At 45.1% G+C, this 18,877-nt stretch overlaps 2 long non-coding RNA genes across 3 annotated transcripts in view; one reads left to right on the top strand and one right to left on the bottom strand.

Moving 5' to 3' along the window:
- Nucleotides 1–18,877, bottom strand: part of LOC133493523 (uncharacterized) — a 182,035-nt gene that overhangs the window by 44,598 nt on the left and 118,560 nt on the right. For both annotated transcript variants that reach the window (XR_009793031.1, XR_009793030.1), the window contains exon 5: nt 15,154–15,231. This is a non-coding gene — a long non-coding RNA (uncharacterized LOC133493523). The remainder of the gene's footprint in view (nt 1–15,153; nt 15,232–18,877) is intronic.
- Nucleotides 7,452–8,110, top strand: LOC133493153 (uncharacterized). Its single transcript, XR_009792864.1, has 3 exons — nt 7,452–7,572; nt 7,676–7,827; nt 7,970–8,110. It is a non-coding gene; the product is annotated as an uncharacterized LOC133493153 (long non-coding RNA).

The raw sequence follows: 18,877 nt of genomic DNA, 5'->3' as shown, positions 1-18,877 counted from the left end.
CAACACTGTTTACGCCGATATTTTAAACTTAGTCGGGAGCTGGCAAATGAACACAAATGGCGGCGGTCCGCCATCAATCATCCTCCCCCGGCCCCAACCGGCGGCTTTGAAAGGTAACTGTATGAGTTCACGCGGTGCGCAGCTTGCGGGGAGGCTGCGACTAAACAAGCCTTCAGTTCATTACACGCTTCCCTGCAAACTATAACCACCATCCTGCCTTTGATCTTCATTATACTTTTGATAGATTCCTTCTGTTTCCTTCCCTCGCTCTCTCGAGCTGGACAGCCCCCCCCCCCCTCCCGCCTTGTCCTCTCTCCAGTGCCCCCTTGTTTTTCTTCCTATGTGGTAAAATTGAACAGCCATTTTTGTCTGATAATTGAATTCGCCATAAATAATATATCTTGTAAGCGTCCGGAAGAAACTGTTCATCCATCCGGCTATCCATTTTCTTTGCCGCTTATCCTCACGAGGGTCACGGGGAGTGCTGGAACGGGCAGGAGGCGGGGCACACCCTGAACTGGCCTCCAGCTGATCGCAGTGCACATAGAGACAAATAGTCACACTCACAATCACACCTAGGGGCAATTTAGAGTGTCCAATTAATGTTTGCATGTTTTTGGGATGTGTGAGGAAACCGGAGTGCCGGGAAAAAAACCCACGCAAGCACGGGAGACAATGTGCAAACTCCAAACAGGCGGGGCCGGGATCGAACCCCGGGTGGAGGCCAAGGTTTTACCAGCTGATCCACCGTGCTGCCCTCTACAAATTTGATATACATATTTTGCTGTTTTTTACGACACAATTATTGTCTATTGTCTTGGTAAGTTAACAAATTACTCAAGGAGAAAAAGAACATATGCAGAAAACCACTGAAAGTAAAGAGCAATGTTAAGCTTGAGATATCACCGCAGTACTGAAAATAAAGAGCAATGTTAAGCTTGAAATATCACCACAGTAAATTCTCGATTTCTTGCTGATTACATTGCTCGGACCATCAGTGTGATGAACGGTACCACAAAATGCAAAAAATGGAATTTACATTTTGCGCAAAACTAAAGCGTCGCTGATGGCAACAAACGGACGTTAGAGGCCCGGCCCGACTAAAACTGTTCAGTTGAACCAAAAATAAATTAACTCTAGCCGTTGAATACCGGCATATTCATTACTGTACCACTCACAAATGATTTTTTTTTCAAAACCATGCGCGGGAATGAAAATATTCATTCATTTAGTTTGGTGAAGGCTCGATCACTAAGCAACATGTCAGGAAAAAAAAATGTCTGAAAACGACTTAAAAGCTATTCATGATTACAACCAGAAACCTTTTATTTATGTATATATTCTATGTGAGCGCCGCACCAAATGAGACACCCGTCGTCAGTCTTTTCAAGTGCGCGGAAAAGGACAGGAGCGATAACGAGGACCTGGTTTCTATGTCAAGGACTGGAGGCCATTAGGGGGATCTGGATTCTTAAAAAAACGCTTTTGCGTCGGAAGCATTTGTCCCTGCCGGCTTCAAACGGTGGCTGTCAGGATGGAGAAAGAGCCGCATAACTGGAGTGGGATTAATAAAAGGTGAGCCAATGGGAGATGTTTTCCGAGTTGGCACCAAGGGAGAATCGCTCGAAGAAACGAGATCATTCTCTTCAATAATACTCCTTCTGTTCCGCGTCGTAAGACTGAATGTCTGAATCGAAATATGTTCGTGTCGCATTCACATATATTTTAATTCACAGCTTAAAGTGCCACTGTCATGAAATGCAGGATTTTTAGCATGTTATTAATGAAAAAAAAACGACAGCCGACATGGACCCATGCGGTTTTTTCACCACAAAGCAAAGCTTTTTGGAACTCCCGCCATGAAAATCCTCAAGGGATTTGTTTTTTTAGAAGAAGGAGGAAGTGACATACAGGGCAGGACCGCCCTCAAGCTGACTCGTTTGTTTCTATTAGTTTTACCTAGTTCATTAGTTTTAGGGAAGCTAGCTCGTTGTTCCTTCGTGTTAGCCAAAATGCCGGCTCATTGCATTGCTGGACGTTGCTTGAACACCCGGGAGGACTGATTTACCCTCCATAAGTTTGCAAGAACGAGAGCTTCCCGTGTCCCGACCCCTGCTTGCCCGCGGACCTGCTCTCTACGCCCGACGTCCTAGTTACCGCTGCTCCGCTTCAATGTCAGCCTGATCCCTGACTTTGGAACGAATAAACACTTTTCCTTAACTGCCTCTGCGTCTCCGGAGTCCTGTATTTGGGTCCTCCTACGTACTGATGGCTCGGGACAACGCAACACATTGTCATACTGTCGGGGGAGTCTGTTCTTAGTGAGAAGTGATCCGCATATCATCTAAATATGCCTCGAAACGATCGCGTCACTCGCTTGTGAGATGTTCTCTTCTTCGAAAAGAGCTTCCGTGGCAGAAGGGGCGTGTCCCACAGTCGGGGCCAACGGCGAATGTCCGGGGCGACGCCACGGCCAGGAAATCCAGCCAATATGGCGACCACTCGGATGTCGAATGAGACTTCCGCAACTTTGCGCACGGATGACGCGCTCTCCGCTCAAAAAATTTAGTTTTTTTCGCGTCGACATTGAAGTGAACAATGTTACATGTATTTTTCATTTCACGATCTATTTTAGAACGTGCATAGGGATGACACTTGACCTTTAAACTCCATTCACCCAAACCATAAGGAACTTTGTTCATCCTCTCCAAACTCCATCATGCGGTTCAATTGTTTTTTGCTTTTCCCCTCATCACTCCAACAGCTGTTATTTTTTTTCCCCTCCTTCTCTCAGTCTTTTCCTTTTGTCATCCGGCTGCCGCAATGTGTTTTCATAGCCGAACAATCCAAAGTGGGTGATGTTCACGCTGCGTGATATTGAAGGCAGACAGACTCCGGAGGGACCGTCAACAGTCTCATCGACTGACTGAACAAGCGCTGGGGATCTGAGCATTTTTTCATTTTTTTTTTTTCTTGTTGTTGATGCGCCGAGATGTGAGGCTCCCCGAGCACAACAAAGGGACGAGCAACCTAAATTTATGCCGCCGTTGAAGTGTCAGAAATATTGATCAGCGTCTGCGGAAATTAGCCCGCCTTTCAAAATAGAACAAAAAAAAAAATATGTGTTCCTTGAACACAGAAAATGCTAGATTGTAATTGCTTTTCATTTAAATTTAACTCGGTGGGAAGGAAGCGCAAAAATGCTCCAAGGTTATGGAAGTTATTCGAATAAATTGAGGCGCAACAGCGTTTTTTTTTTTTTTTTTGGGGGGGGGCGGCGGCGTTCGGGAATTGGAGCATCGAGTGTCAGCTTGCATCTGAAGCTAAATGGAAAAGTGGAAATGAGCCAGACTAGCTTTTTTTTTTCCTCCATCCTGGGAAGGAAATAGTTGCAATAAAGACACACCTCGCTTTGTTTTGATTTACCCCCCCCCCCCCCAACCGAGGCAAATTTTTTTAAAAAAAAAATCAGTCTTTTCAGTTGAGGAGCGTAAGTACATGCCGAGGGTATCGATTGGTGTTGTCCATCGATTCCGTCCTGTCGCGATTTCAAAGTTGCACCGGCAAACTGGCAAACAGCTGTGGCGTAGGGGGGTGGGGGTGGGGTGGGGGGGGGACGACACAATCAGAAAAACAACAAAAATCAGCGGCGGGAGAAGACAACGGCAATTGATCAGGCATTCGATGAGAGCGGTGGCATCGCCGCGATCGGATTCATTCGTTTTCCCAGCCACTGACATTTCCATTTGCACACTTCAATTGGCAAAATAAAATACCCGTTTTTCCTCTCATCCCTCAGCTCCGTGCCGGGGTAATCACTTCTGCACTGCATCATATATTCTCCCCCTCGCTTCTACCATTCCTCAGAGTGTAGCCTCGCGGTGACCGAGTACCCACGCGTGTAATGTTTAGAGCACCATTTCCGGCACTCCTTACGGTTTGATTAATTTATTCTTGTCAAATGTATCGAAACAACCACACCATACCATTTTTTTTTTAATGCATCTAGCTGTGGTTGCGACATATGGATTTTTTGAGCCCAATCTCAATTCTGATATTTAGCAGGATAAAATTCTGATAACTGATTAACCAGCAGATTAATTTAACTAAGATACGGCTTGAAAAGGGTGGCGTGCCATCTCCAGGTCGGGATCGTGCCTCAAGTTGGAGGAGTATCTTCGACAGCCGGATCAGTCCGTTGTGGTATAAAGAGGGAGTTAAGTTGAAAAGCAAAGCTCTCAATTTACCAGTCGATCTACGTTCCTACCCTCACCTATGGGCATAAGCAGTGGGTTTTGACTGAAAGAACAAGATCCCGGATGCAACCGGCAAAATGAGTTTCCTCCGCAGGGTGTCCGGGCTCTCCCTTACAGATAGGGTGAGAAGCTCGGTCATCAGGGAGGGGCTCAGTGTCGAGCTGCTGCTCCTGCGTATTGAGAGGAGCCAGATGAGGTGGCTGGGGCATCTGATTCGGATGCCTCATGGACAGTGAGTTCCAGGCATGTTTAACCGGAAAAAGACCCTGGGGATGACCCATCAGACGCTCTCAGCTGGCTTGGGAATGCCTGGGGATCCCTCCAGAAGAACTGAAAGAAGTGGCAGGGGAAAGGGAAGTTTGGGTATCCCTGCTAAAGCTACTTACCCCACGACCTGACCTGGAAGAACGGTAGAAAACAGGTTGATGGACGTCTTGAATAAAACAAACATTTTTTTGGTCCCCAACACCGACAACAATACTGATATGGTGGAGATGCAGTAAATAAGAAGAGTTGAGAACCACTCATGTCACTTCACTTTCCATGTCCTAATTCTTTTCACATCAAATGGCCAACCATTCCTTTTGAAGCCAAGCCCTCCCTTTGAAATGCCATCTCGTCCCCCACCTTTGAAGATACCCAATGACACTACAATCTGGAAATATTTTGTCACATCTTGGGCTAGTCCTCTTATTTGGAACTGAGCCTCAATGGCTGCATTGAAAGGAGCCAGACGAGGTGGCTGGGGCATCTGATTCGGATGCCTCCTGGACGCCTCCCCTGTGAGGTGTTCCGGGCATCCCACCGGAAAGAGACTCCGAGGACGACTCAGGACACACTGGAGAGACTGTCTCTCGGCTGTCTTGGGAACGCCTCGGGATCCCTCTGGAAGAAGTGCCTGGGGAAAGGGAAGTCTAGGTACCCCTGCTGAAGCTACGTCCCTCATGAAGCGACCCAGAAGAGCGGTAGAAAATGGATGGACGTCTTGAATAAAACAAAAGCTTTTTCGGCCCCAAACACCTGCAACAATACTGAGATAAAGAGGAGTTGAGAACCACTCATGTCACCTTACTTTCCATGTACTAATTCTTTCCGCATCAAATGGCCAACCACTCCGTTTGAAGCCAAGACCGCCCTTTGAAATGTCACCTCCTGCCCCACCTTTAAACCTACCCAATGACGAATATTTTGTCACATCTTGGGCTCGTCCTCTCATTTGGAACTGAGCCTCGATGGCCGTAAAACTGTAACCGGCAAAGGCACCACGGTGCAGTTCTGGTCACCGCGGTCACAAATTGTAGAGATGGGGTCAATAAGAAGAGGGAGCAAGTCATGTCACTTTTATCTCCATTTAAATGTGAAAAAAAAATTCTGATCCAGCTATTGATGTACTAACCATCAATGAGAAGGAATCTAGATTCTTCCGCTTCCTGTGAGGCTTACAAAGCTATCACCTTCCTGCCTCCACATTCCACCATGGACACACAAGCAAAACGTGAACGTTGTTGTGAGCGGTGCCACATAGCGTCTCTTCCTTCAGGCTGCGGTCACTCGATTACGCCCCAGCCCCCCAACCAACGCCCCCAGGGAGTGGCTCCGTTTCAATTTTTCATTTCCTTTCCCCGTCTCATCCTCTCCCCTCACAGTCCTGCTTTCTCTGCATACCTAAACAAGTCCTTTCAAGTGCGGCCATCTCCCGGCATCATCATCAGTGTCGCTCCGCTGGCCTATTGACTCGCCGTACGTTCGCCGGGAGGCTTCTCGGCCATCCGTTCCGTTTAGACGTAACTTTTTGACTCCTTGGAGTCGTGGGTCGAACGGGGCTTTTCCTCCCCCAAAAAACGAGTCTCGGAACAGAAGTAAATTAAACAAATTGAGTGACAGGTGGGATGGGAGTGTAATTGAGGTTCCGTGGTTCTGTGAACTTAGAAGACTTCGGGTTTCCTTAATGACGTCTTCGTCAGGCCAGACAGAGACGCACTGGCTGATTATGCAGCAGTCCTGAACAGATCCTCTCTCGCTTTTTCCCCTTCCACCACCCAGTCCCTCCCACCATCTATCACCCCTGTTTACCTTCCCCTCCGTCTCTGCTTTATCTCGCTCCGTTCCACGATATAGTCACACTCCTTCCTCTCTCAGCTCCCCGCTCCACCCTCTGGATGTATCAATCTCCCAGTCTCCCAGACTTAGTCAGGACTCCAACCGACCATAAGAGGCAACACGAGGGGTCGAACTCGATGATGCTCCCTCGCAGCAGTGGCATTTAATCAATCCAAATCTTATTTTGGAGATGAGGGGAGGGGAAGTTTCTTTTTTCTTTTTTTTTTTCATGAGATTCAGCGTAATGGAATAAAAGAGTAAGAAGGCCAGATCCCCACATCACTGGAGACGTTATGGATTGAGGTGATTGACTTGTTGGTACATTACTCTTGAACGCTGCCTACGTTGCCTGGCAAACACTTTCCTGCTGTGAAACTGTATTAGATTAAGAGAAAGAATGTAGAAATCCGGTTTATTTTATGCCAGAGATAAGAAAGTGCACGGTATGTACTGCATTGGTGAAGGTTGATTTTTATTTCAGGGGGTTTAGAAGCCATCCATCCATCCATCCATCCATCCATCCATCCATCCATCCATTTTCTACCACTTTTCCAGGTCCAAATGAGAGGACTAGTCCCAAGATGTGACAAAATGTTTCCAGGTTGTAGTGTCATTGGGTATGTTCGAGGCTGGGGCAGGAGATGACATTTGAAAAGGGAGTTCTTGGTTTCAAAAGGAGTGGTTGGCCATTTGATGTGAAAAGTGAAGGGACATGAGTGGTTCTCAACTCTTCTTATTAACTGCATCTCCACCATATCAGTTTTGTTGTAGATGTTAGGGACCAAAAAAGTTTTTGTTTTATTCCACACGCCCATCCACCTGTTTTCTACCGTTCCTCCGGGTCGGGTCGCGGGGGAAGTAGTTTCAGCTGGGATACCCAGATGTCCCTTTCCCCAGCCACTTCTTACAGCTCTTCAGCAGGGATCCCGAGGCATTCCCAAGCCAGCCAAGAGACGTAGTCTCTCCAGCGTGTGCTGGGTCGTCCTCGCGGTCACTTTCCGGTGGGACATCACCAGGGACGCCAGCTCATCTGGCTCCTCTCAATGCGGGGGGTGTTTAGAAGCCAATAAGATAATAGCGATACTTGTGGTGTTACTTTATAGTCATTAGTTCATACATTGCGTTTATGACTCATGCTCTCATAATACAGAGTATATTTCTGCTGACCTTTCAAGTGACCACTGGCCCATTTCCAAGCTCGGCCACGGTAACGCCGGTAAGCCTAAAACCAAATGCCGCCAAGTGATGTCACAATACTAGTATCACTTATGTCCCTCACCTTTGTATTTAACAGCACTTGTAATAACCGGTATTTTAAGGGCCTCGCCATAACAGAAAACGCCGGAGCCCAAAGACCGCAGGACGCGAGCGCAGCATCAGATCTGCCATCTGACGGCGGATCCAGCCAGAGCCTGTTGGAGCCTCCACAGCAGATGGACGTGAATTATTGTATGCAGACACACAAACAGGCGTAAGCTTTCCACAGAGAGACACTAAAGAATCCAAAACGCATCTTTGTGCGTTAAGTTCATTAGCAAAGAATTAAATAAGACAAAAACAAAAGGACCCGAAGGGGCATAAAATGTCTAAAAAAGATAAATACACGTTCCCAGGCACGGACAGATGGAGACTGATGCGGCTTCGACTGGCGCTGCTGCAGCCGATGACGACCACGAAGCATTTGGCCAGGTCACGGGCACAGATGGCGGACACCTAGCGACTTCACTGGCGAGCTGCAGCGTGTTAGATTTGCAGGATTCTCGCTGCATCCTCACAGAAATCGCAAGTTCGGCGAGGGGTTGTGGGGGTGGGCGGGAATAGCTTTGGCAACAGAGATTAACAGAGCAGATGTGCTCGACCGAAAGTCGGAAAAACTTTGTGGCGTGAAGAAAAGTTGACCTTTTTTTTTTTTTTTTTTTTTTTTTTAGAACTTCCAAAAATAGCATAAATAATTTGGGGGGGCTGCCCATAAAAGGGCTAATTACAGAATATGATGAAAGGTATGACAACAAGCTTCCTCACACCTCATTTGAATGAATTTTTTGAAGTTTCGTGCCATCAACCTTTCAGACTTGAAAAAAATTACATTAAGCTAAATCTGCGTTGAAAATACCCTGATGCCCTTTTCTTGAAGCTATTTTATCGTCTTTTGTCTGATTTCTCATTGGCATTCCATATGTAAATAAGCTTTGCTCTGATTGGCTCACTGCTCTCTCCAATTTAAATATGGAAAACAGCTTCGCTCTAATTGCCCGGCAAGCATATGTCGGATTTTACTCTCATTCTGAAGAAGAATTCACTCCAGATATTTGATAATAAATGTCCTGAAACGCAATCCTGTAGTCGATACTCCTCACACAGTACAATTTTACTATATCACTTTTATTAAACCATAAAGAAAGAGGGATGGAGAAGCAATCGATGAAATGGTAGATCGCTCTGAGAACGTGGGTGAAAGCTAAAAAGAGAAGAGGATATTTTGAGATGCTCGTACTACGCTCTCCGTTGACTTTAACGGTAACCGGCGCGCAACGTGCGAGTGACTGTGTTAGCCGCTGAGGCATATAAATATGATTTATAAAAGGACAATGGGTGATGTTTAGGAAGCCATCTTCCACAAAATGGGCCAGAACACTGCACCGTTCCTTACTAAATGCTCAGGAATATGTCCCTAAATAAACTGAAGCCATGTATTTGTCTACTACTCAGTATCATGAACTGTCTGTGCGGGGGCTGACCCAAATGCAGGACATCGAGGCAGAGGCATAATGTTCAATGTGGTTTATAGCAGAAACTGGGTCATACACGGTGTCGCAGTCCGACAAGGCAGAGCCGCAGAAACGCCAGGCTTGGCGGGATCCATAAGACATGCGGCAAGGTCCGATGACTATGGGGCAAACTAAAGCAAAGCAAATCCAATTTATTTGTATAGCGCATTTCATACACGAGGTAACTCAAATGTGCTTTACATGATTAAAGGCGATAAAACATTTAAAACGGGATTAAAAACAAAAACGACAAACAAAATATTAAAAAAAGACAATTTAAACGGCATACAGTGCAAGTAATATGATCAAAAAGTGGATATATTGTAAAAAGCATCAGAAAAAAAGAGTTTTGTATTGGGTTTGTATTCTTTCATGTATTCAGGACCTAAATCATTTAGTGATTTAATAGACCAGTAGCAGAACTTTAAAATCTACTCGAAAGATGACTGGAAGCCAGTCCAAGGACTTTAGGATTGGAGTTCTATGCTCTGACCGCTTTGTTTTGGTCAGAACGCGAGCTGCAGCTGTTTAATACTCTTTTTTTGGGGGAGTCCAGTCAGAAGACCATTACAGTAGTCAAGTCTACTTGAGATAAAAGCATGGATGAGCTTGACACATACAAGACTTGACTCGAGATATGGTCTTCAGATTGTAGAAGGCAGTTTTTGTGATTGATTTGATATGATTGTTAAAAGTCAAGCCGGAATCAATCAGAACACCAAGATTTCGGACTCGGTCTTTGGTTTTTAAAGAAACTACCAAACTCAACAAGACGGGATCAAACAGAATCGCTGCGACTAGAGTTACTCTAACTTACACATAGAAGACGGAGAGTCCCACAGGGAGTGAATGCAACTCACTAGCATAAAGCAATGAACTGGCAACAGCCAGTGACAAAACTCCAAGTTAAATTCTTTGGCTAATCACGGTGCATCATGGGAAACAGCTGTAACCGGCGACAGGTGTCAGAGATGACATCGCCCAGAGCGGTTACCGGGCCACGCCCCCTCTTGGCCGTGGACCAGCCTTGCTCATGGCACTCAGATGTTTTTCCCCAAGCGGGCTTGCAGCATCCATGAAGTATTCTCAAGATTAAAGCAAACGGTAGAAAAGAATCCTGCGCGAAAAGGTGTTTCCTTCGCTGAATTCCTCCTCAATTGTGTGCCGGAGCCTTTTTTTTAAAACGCCACAAAAGGAAGCGGTTCCGTTTGATCCATCCTAAATAAGACGAGTTTGTAAAACATCCACCCCGAAAAGAGCCGTGGCCGGTATTTATTGACGAAAAACATCGCGGGGACGTGTTTCTCATCTTGTTCTCTCCTGGCACGGGCGCACACTCTGAATAGAGAATTTGGCCGGGCTACATTCACAGTAGCAATGACCTTTGTTGTATCGATTCTGGCTGGGCTTGCACCTGGACGTGCTGAGGTACCGGTCCATTGTACGCCCTCGCGAGCAACGCCGCAATATAGCCGGAAGAGATACGCGGCTTGGCCTTTCCTACGAACGCGCAACATTTCATCAAAAAATAGCCATAATGTCCAAATTAGGATGCGCGGCATGAGGCAACAGACAGCGAATAATAATAACAATAGAAAAATGGCACCTAATCGCTCTCCGGAAGGCTTTTTTTTTTTGTCGTTTCAATATCCATCCATAGCACGCCGCAATTCGGTACAAGGTGTAATGACAATTTAAGTTAGTGCAGGGCAAAGAGCCCCGCGAGACAACTCGGAAAGAATCCGGCGCAAATGAAGAGTCAATAAAAGCAATTACAATGCCGATGTTCCGCGCTGTGATTACGCACCTGGTTAGCATAGTCACCGACGGTGCTCAAGTAGAATGTCAATTACCGCGTATAGCTCTGATCTATTATCCGCACGATTCAAAGACAGAATATGCCGGAATGCGTGTGCTGATTTTGCTCCTTTGGAAGAACGTAATGCCCTGAAAAGGAAGACAGTACTGGGGGAGGTCTTCAACGGGATTGTCGGATGTGTAACTAAACAACGCCGGCGCTAAGCTACTAATTAGTTTGATTCGCCAGCCACGCTTAAAGGGCTGCGGTTTGTTGTTTTGCTATTATTACTTCTGGTCCGCGCCATCTGAAGCTCCCGCCCTCGAGTCACAACAAAACACTGCTTTTTCCTCGCCTTTAAAGTACTCTCCTGGTGGGGGAGGAAGATAGCAGGAAACCACAACGGCTTGAAATGAACTTTTCTATCGAACAAAGGCAAAAAAAAAAAAAAAAGAAAAAGTTACGAGAGATAAAAGGGAGTTAACATGGACGCAGGGGCAGGAAGCCCCCGTGCCGGATCTTTCTGAAAGATGGTCGTGACACATTGTCGCGAGGAAATAGAAAGAAAAAGCGTGAGAGACCAGAGCGAGAGAAAAAAATAAAGCCGTTGCTGAATGAATGGAAATTAATGGAATGGAATTAAACTGCTTTGTGTTGAAGTCGTCTGGAAAAAAAAAGATGGGGGGGGGGACGGGGGAAATCAATGGAGTTTAGGCTGCAAAGAGATTGTTCATAGTTCAATACTCTTCTGGTCAATCATGTAATAACCAACTGGCGCGTATGCAAATCTGTTTTTGCAAGATGGCTTTTGGACAACGACCTAAAGATTAAAGATGTTATTGTGTTGTCGTACTAATTTGCGAAGAAGGGACGCAATCCAGTTCAAATGCTTGAATTTTATCACATGTGATTTCAGTGGAAGTATGGTTACGTTATACAGTGAAGAAAATGAGTATTTGAACACCCAGCTATTTTGCATGTTTTCCCACTTAGAAATCATGGAGGGGTCTGAAATTTTCATCGGCGGTGCATGTCCGCTGTGAGAGAGATCATCGAAAAAGAAAAATCCAGAAATCACCACAATTTTAGATCATCTCTCTCACAGTGGACATGCACCTCCGATGAAAATTTCAGACCCCTCCGTGATTTCTAAGGGGAAGAACTTGCAATATAGCAAGGTGTTCAAATACTTATTTTCTTCATTGTATTTATAGTAAATGTATCTGGAAAAAAGTTCCAGGTCAGGCCGGCTGGGTGGACGGCGGCTTCTGTGCACCACGTTGAGGAAAAAGAATATATGTGCGTGAATGAGTGGGGTGGAGGGGGAAGTGTGAGGCTACAGGAAGAAGAGATGGCGAGAGTGGACGACTTCAAATACTTGGGGTCAACAATCCAGAGCAGAAGTGAAGAAACGGGTCCAAGCAGGTTGGAACAGCTGGCGAAAGGTGTCTGGTGTGTTATGTGACAGAAGAGTGTCTGCTAGGATGAAGGGCAAAGTTTACAAAACAGTGGTGAGGCTGGCCATGATGTACGGAGTAGAGACGGTGGCACTGAAGAGACAACAGGAAGCAGAATTTGAGGTGGCAGATATGAAGATGTTGAGGTTCTCGCTCGGATAGGATTAGAACTGAGCTCATTAGAGGGACAGCCAAAGTTGGATGTTTTGGAGACAAGGTTAGAGAGAGCAGATTTCGATGGTTTGGACATGTCCAGAGGCGAGAGAGGGTGCTGAGGATGGAGGTTCCAGGTAAGAGCAAGAAGGAAGACCAAAGAAAAGGTTGATGACGTTGTGAAGGGAAGACATGAGGACAGTGGGTGTTCGAGAGGAAGATGCACGCGATGGGATTAGATGGAAAAAGATGACACGCTTTGGCGACCCCTAACGGGACAAGCCGAAAGGAAAAGACGAAGAAGAAGTTGATGAAAAAGCTGCTGCCGTCGCAGATATGCGCTCCGTATTCCGCACAAGTGGAAAGTCGTAGAAACAGACGGGCCGCCTCACTGGCAAAAGGGAATTTTCCAATCCTGGATCGAGTTTATTGTGCGCACGAGCATTTTAATGAAGAATGAAATAATTCAAAGGCAGCACTCTCCGCAGAGATGTTTGCATTAATAATATGCGCAACTTTAAATTAAAGATTGCTGCTGCTTGTTCGTCCCAACGCTCTCGCTTCTTTCTCAGTTCTAGGAAAGACCTAGAATCATACTTGATGAGGAGACGTATGACTGATACGTCTGAGGAACGCGGGGGGGATTTTTGTCGCGGCGCGCTTGTTTTTTCTCCGAAGCGTCGCACGACGTCTTTCGTGACGGCTGCGGAGGTTAATCAGGAAGGCTATCGCTTTGAGTCATGCGGCGTGGGCTTTCTAAACAAGGATGTGGACATCAGGGCTATTAGTATACGAGAGCAACAAAACAACAAGAGAGCTCGCGGTTGGAATAGTCCATCCATGACAGGCCCCGTTAAATATTCAACACAAGCCGAGTTTTACAACAACTAACAATGCAACAGCAGGGATTTCGCTCCATTCCCCATATGCTGCATCTTCAAATTTTAAGAACTTAAAGCGTCGAATGTCTACCTTGGCCCACCCCCCGCCACCACGGTCCACAATTACATCCGGTTGCCTTGACTGCAAAATGTTTACATTTTTTTTTGTGAGGCTTCAGAGACCAACGTCAACAAAAGCAGCCATTTGGCAGAGGCAAAGATAAGCAGACTGAGCTGCAAAAACAAGCATTCAGCGGACATATTTTAACGTAGAAATGCAAGATCCTCAGTTTTGATTGGGACTGGGAGAGAGACTAGTTTAAAAGTGTGATTATTAGAACTGCACTGCAGGTGAGGTGTTTTCTACCCGTCGACCCGTAAAAATACAAATTGTCAACCTGTAACAACAGTCACTCACATGTGAAAAATGTACGGATGTGGTCGGTCATGCCCGCAGATATAAAGTTACAGGTGTGGTCCACCAGTCATGCCCACAGATATAAAGTTGCGGGTTTGATTAGGGATGGAATCTCAAGACCTGAAAATAACTTGTTACACCTGAGTATGTATTGTTACCTGATACCATAATCTTAATTTATTGACACTGCACAGACTGAGACAGACATTTTTAAAGAGGTCAATAGACATTCAATTTGAAAACTAAATATTCACGTGAATCATTTTTATTTCAACCAAAATTGCCTCGCGATCGACGTATTGAGCACCCCTGGCGTCACTGAATTTCCTGACTATGGCTCATGATGTTGATCACTTTCGACGTAAATGCGCTCGCAGTACGTGAAGCACCTCAGAACACGCACTTTTGAAATCACTTCCGTACATGCTCAGTACGTTAACTTGCATTTCCTGTTTCCAGGTGAATGCTGATTGTTTAGGAGCAGGCTTGTTTTGTTAACATTTATGAAATAAACACGGAAATTAATGTAAAGACTACACAAAATAAGCGACGTCTTTCAATATCTATTTTTTCTACTTGTGACAAATTTTACGCTCTTGATTTTTTTGTGCAGATTTCCCAGTGCGATGGCGAGCGGGCGCGAACGTGCCCGTCAAATGTGAGTTACTAACAAGTCTTCATTGAGGATTTGAACAGCCAATCAGTAAAACCAAAAGGTAAAACTTTAAGACTCGCTGTAAACACTCCCTTGAACAATCCTGACCAAACAGACTTCTCACCATACAAAGATTGTAGAACAGTTGAGATATGTCTCACTAAACCATATTTATACATTTTTTAACATTAATTACGACTTTTCTATTGGCAGCATCTTATTGATCAACCTTGCTTTGTAATAAAACTAAAAATTAAAAACCAAAACGAAGCAATTGACCACTTGTGTGGCAACATTCTCCAAGCATTTACTCAAACGAACAAATCTTCCGACTGAACGAACTGAATGGAATAACTTAAAGCGATTCGCTCCTTTCCCGTTCCATCACTTACCTTTAAACTGATCTGAACGTGATTCATTCAAAGCGAACAGATCAGATGAATCACTCGGACCGATTCAAAAATAAATAGCTAGCCCAAACAATTGTTGATTGGTTCAGAAACCCTGATTGCATGTGATTCTCAAGGCTGAATCATGAACTGAATGACAAAGCGGTAAACAAACTCAACGATTCATTCAATGACTGTTTTGAACTGATTCCATTCCACTTTTTTAGCGGATTAAAAAAAAAAAAATAACGCCATGGTTTAATAATGTTTGAACTTACTCTTCACTCTGTAGATGATTGACGTGACCTCCTCCTCACCTTCACCATGAGAGGCAGCCTTCTGGTACCGGCCCCCTCCTGTGAGACAGGATATGAGACTCATAACCATCTCAGATCTCGCAATCTCTCAAATATATCCTCATAATGCCGTCTTTTTGACATTTCACCTGAAAACCAACAGTAGGAGTCCCCCCGCCCAAAAAAAAAAATAAAAAAATTGGGCATGACACGGAGGAAAAGGGGAAATGAGACAGGAAGTTAAGTGGAAGTGGCGCTCACAAGGAAAGTGCTGAACAGAATAAAACTAAGAAAAATGATACATTTTTCAATCACAACAAATTGAAACAATGTTCGATTCGCAGCAGGAATCTATTTATCTGCAATAAGCTAACAAATGAACTGGAACAGCTACGGATGTCTTCCTCCCTGCTGCCTTACTTATCCATGCTCCCAAGGCGGCCATTAAAGATTTATACTCGTCATCCTCTTTCTCTCCTCGCTCCCCCCTTTTAAATCCGCCCCCTCAAGACCCCCTAACTCATCAATTCACCTCGTCGGAGGTGAGGGTAGCTCGCACCGCTCCGCCTTATCACCCCGCACTCCACTGCCGTCATATCGCCCCGACCCGACCATCCATCTTCTCCACCGTCTTGTTTGCGCACGCCGTGGACCTCGGGATGCGTGTGACATGCGCTCTATGTTGTCTACGTTCCGCCATGGAACGCGCTCTCCTCGCCGGGCGGTAGAAACCTCGGGCCGCCAACGACTCCTTGCTGTTACCGAGGTCCAGACGAGAGCGTCAAGACGTCCGAGATTTGAACAACTCTTTGAACCGCACATCAACTGATGACAAAAAGTGCTCCAATTTGCACTGATTCTCTGATTCTTGGAACATTTTGTGGAAAACTTCCTTGCCCATTTCTATTCGAGCCATTTTGTTACTCAGACAGACAACTATTTCCATATTAAGTTTTACAGATACAAAATTACACCACACCAGTATATCGCAGCTTTATCGAGTTAAGAGTTGCGCACTTCACGATACAAGCTTTTATCGGAAAACTCCAGGCAATAACACTCCCGGGCCGCTCGGCAAAAATTAGCGTAACATCGGTCTAACGCATCCTGTCAAAAATCACGCCTTTTACATAAAATCTCACACAATCAAATAAGCCAAAAAATAAATAATGTGCTTGATTGTTAAATGAAATTGACATTGTTAAATCATTTGACAGGAAGTGTTACTCCAACGTAGCCCCAGCTTGTCTTCGTGATCCCGACCAGATCGGGGGTTTGTTATTGCCGTGAGTTATTAATAAAAGCTTGCATTATACAATACACCTTGGCGCGTGTTGAACCTCTAATATATAAAACAGAGGGCTCGGCTTGCTCTCAATTTAATGACGAATGCGAGAAACGATAGAATTGAGTAAAAAAATGACTGACTTCTCTCCTTTTCCGCCAAACCCGATCAAGTGTGTTCGTGGGCAGCGTCCCATTTTTTGGGACGTCATGATTTTCGCACATTATATGCTTCATTATATCAAAATATTTAAGTGTTTTAATCTGAAGCCATAATTTGGTATCAGGAGAGGCTAACACGTCGGTCAACGCTAGCATGGAGTTTTCTTCCCAACCCAACATGGCTGCCTCGAGTACACATGGAGCGTTTTCCACGAGAAGAAAGGGTGAAAGGTCAATATGCAACCACATTAGTCTTCAAAATGCTAATCCATCTGTAATATTAATGCGTAAGTGTCGTTCTAGAATAAGAATCAATTAATAAAAATATCTCTAGTATGTACCACGTCACAGAACTGTCCCAGTTCATCTTTTTTGCCGTTTTTGAAAAATAAGTGTTATTTCCATGTTTGTTAGCTGTGAGGAGACTTTTATTTTAATAAGGCAAAAAAATTGCCACCCTGCCCATGAATGGGCTAATAAAGGTGAAAACGATGTTAAATGTTCATTTCATTTTCTTTGTCATTCACACTGTAAAACTATTCAGTTGTTTGTTTTTCAAGATACCTGTAACGGTTTACTTGGATTTACATTGTTTCCTATGGGATACGATGCTTTGGTTTTCGTACACTTCGATTTTAGTTCGACATTCTGGAACGGGTTCATCTCTCCAAAGAAAAATTAGGATTCACTGTACTTTAAAAAAGCGTGTTTGAATATGTTAAAAGCGTGGAAGGGGTAAAACAAATTTAAGGATGATTTGTTTTATTTTAAAATATGGTCACCGTTTAGCGCAGATTTGCCTGGCGGGTTTTCCGGAACGTACCGTTATCTCTTATCCGGTCAGAAAAAAAATGTTTTATTTCAGTTGTCTTTAATTGTTTTACTGGTGATTGCTTTTGTCTCGCCATCTGTGAACTACGTTTCATTAATTGCGTACGTAAAGGCGGAGGCGGCCGAGACGCCGGCGCCGAGATTAAATTAATGCAAATTGGAAAGCAAAATTCCGCACCACGCCGAGTCTGCCGAGCACGCGGGCATACTTAAGCGCCGGCACGCCGCTTCGTATATCATTTCCTTGAAGATGATTGGGAGGAAAAAAAGCGGGGCGCTAACGGCTGCAGGAGGACGGGCGCGCCGACTCATCAAAAGGTGCTTTCTCGCCCTACGTATGACGCAACGCAAGCGGAGTCAATTAAGAGGAAGCGTTGTCTCAATGTTTATACGCCCGTCGTCGGTGTGTTCCTAGCGTGCGCGGCGGCCCCGGGGAATATGCCGAGGCTTTTTCTTTCGGGTAATTACGGCTAATGTCGTTTGACAGACAGGCGCGGCGGCCATTTATGCGGCAACAATATCGACTGACCCGACGCAGACGCGTCAATATCGAGAATATTCAAGCGCACAAGTCTGAGGTCACGCAATGCCACGTATGCTGCTCATTACAGCAGCACACACAAACGGCGCTGAATGTACATGCGAGTTGACAAAAGTCGACACACCCCCAGTTCTAAGGCGTGGATTTGTGAATAATAGATCGATCAATCATTTTTCACAATGAATGTGACCTACAACATGAATAGGGGTGTGAATGACCAGGAAGTGGCAATGATGAGTCAGGGGGAAGTTAGAAAGGCACTGAACAGAATGAAAAATGGAAAGAAAGTTGATCCTGATGACATACCAGTGGAGGTATGGAAGCAATTTGGAGGGGTGGGCTGTGGAGTTTTTGACCAATTTATTCGATAGAATACTAGCAGGAGAGAAGATGCCTGAGGAATGGCGGGAAAGTGTGCTAGTCCCCATTTTTAAGAACAAAGGGGATGTTTAGAGCGATAGAGTAATAAAGATGATGAGCCACACAAAGTTTTGGGAAAGAGTAGTGGAGGCTAGACTCAGGACAGAAGTATCTGCGAGCAACAGTATGGTTTCATACCTAGAAAGAGTACCACAGATGGAATATTTGTCTTGAGGATGCTCGTGGAAAAGTACAGAGAAGGTCAGAAGGAGCTACATTGTGTCTTTGTAGTCCTTGAGAAAGCCGATGAGTACCAAGAACCGAACTGTGGTACTGCATGCGCAAGTCGGGTGTGGCGGAGAAATATGTTATAATAGTACAGGACATGGGACTCCAACAGGGATCCACGCCGAGCCCCTTCCTGTTTGCGGTAGTAATAGATAGGCTGACAGACGAGGTTAGACCAGAGAGAAAGACCAAAAAAAAAGGTTGATGGATGTTGTGAGGGAAAATATATAGAACATAATT

The sequence above is a fragment of the Syngnathoides biaculeatus genome, chromosome 20, assembly GCF_019802595.1.
Source record: "Syngnathoides biaculeatus isolate LvHL_M chromosome 20, ASM1980259v1, whole genome shotgun sequence".
Classification (NCBI taxonomy): Eukaryota; Metazoa; Chordata; class Actinopteri; order Syngnathiformes; family Syngnathidae; genus Syngnathoides; species Syngnathoides biaculeatus.
The sequence above is the reverse complement of the archived record's forward strand: the minus strand, read 5'-3'. Positions and strand labels throughout refer to the sequence as shown.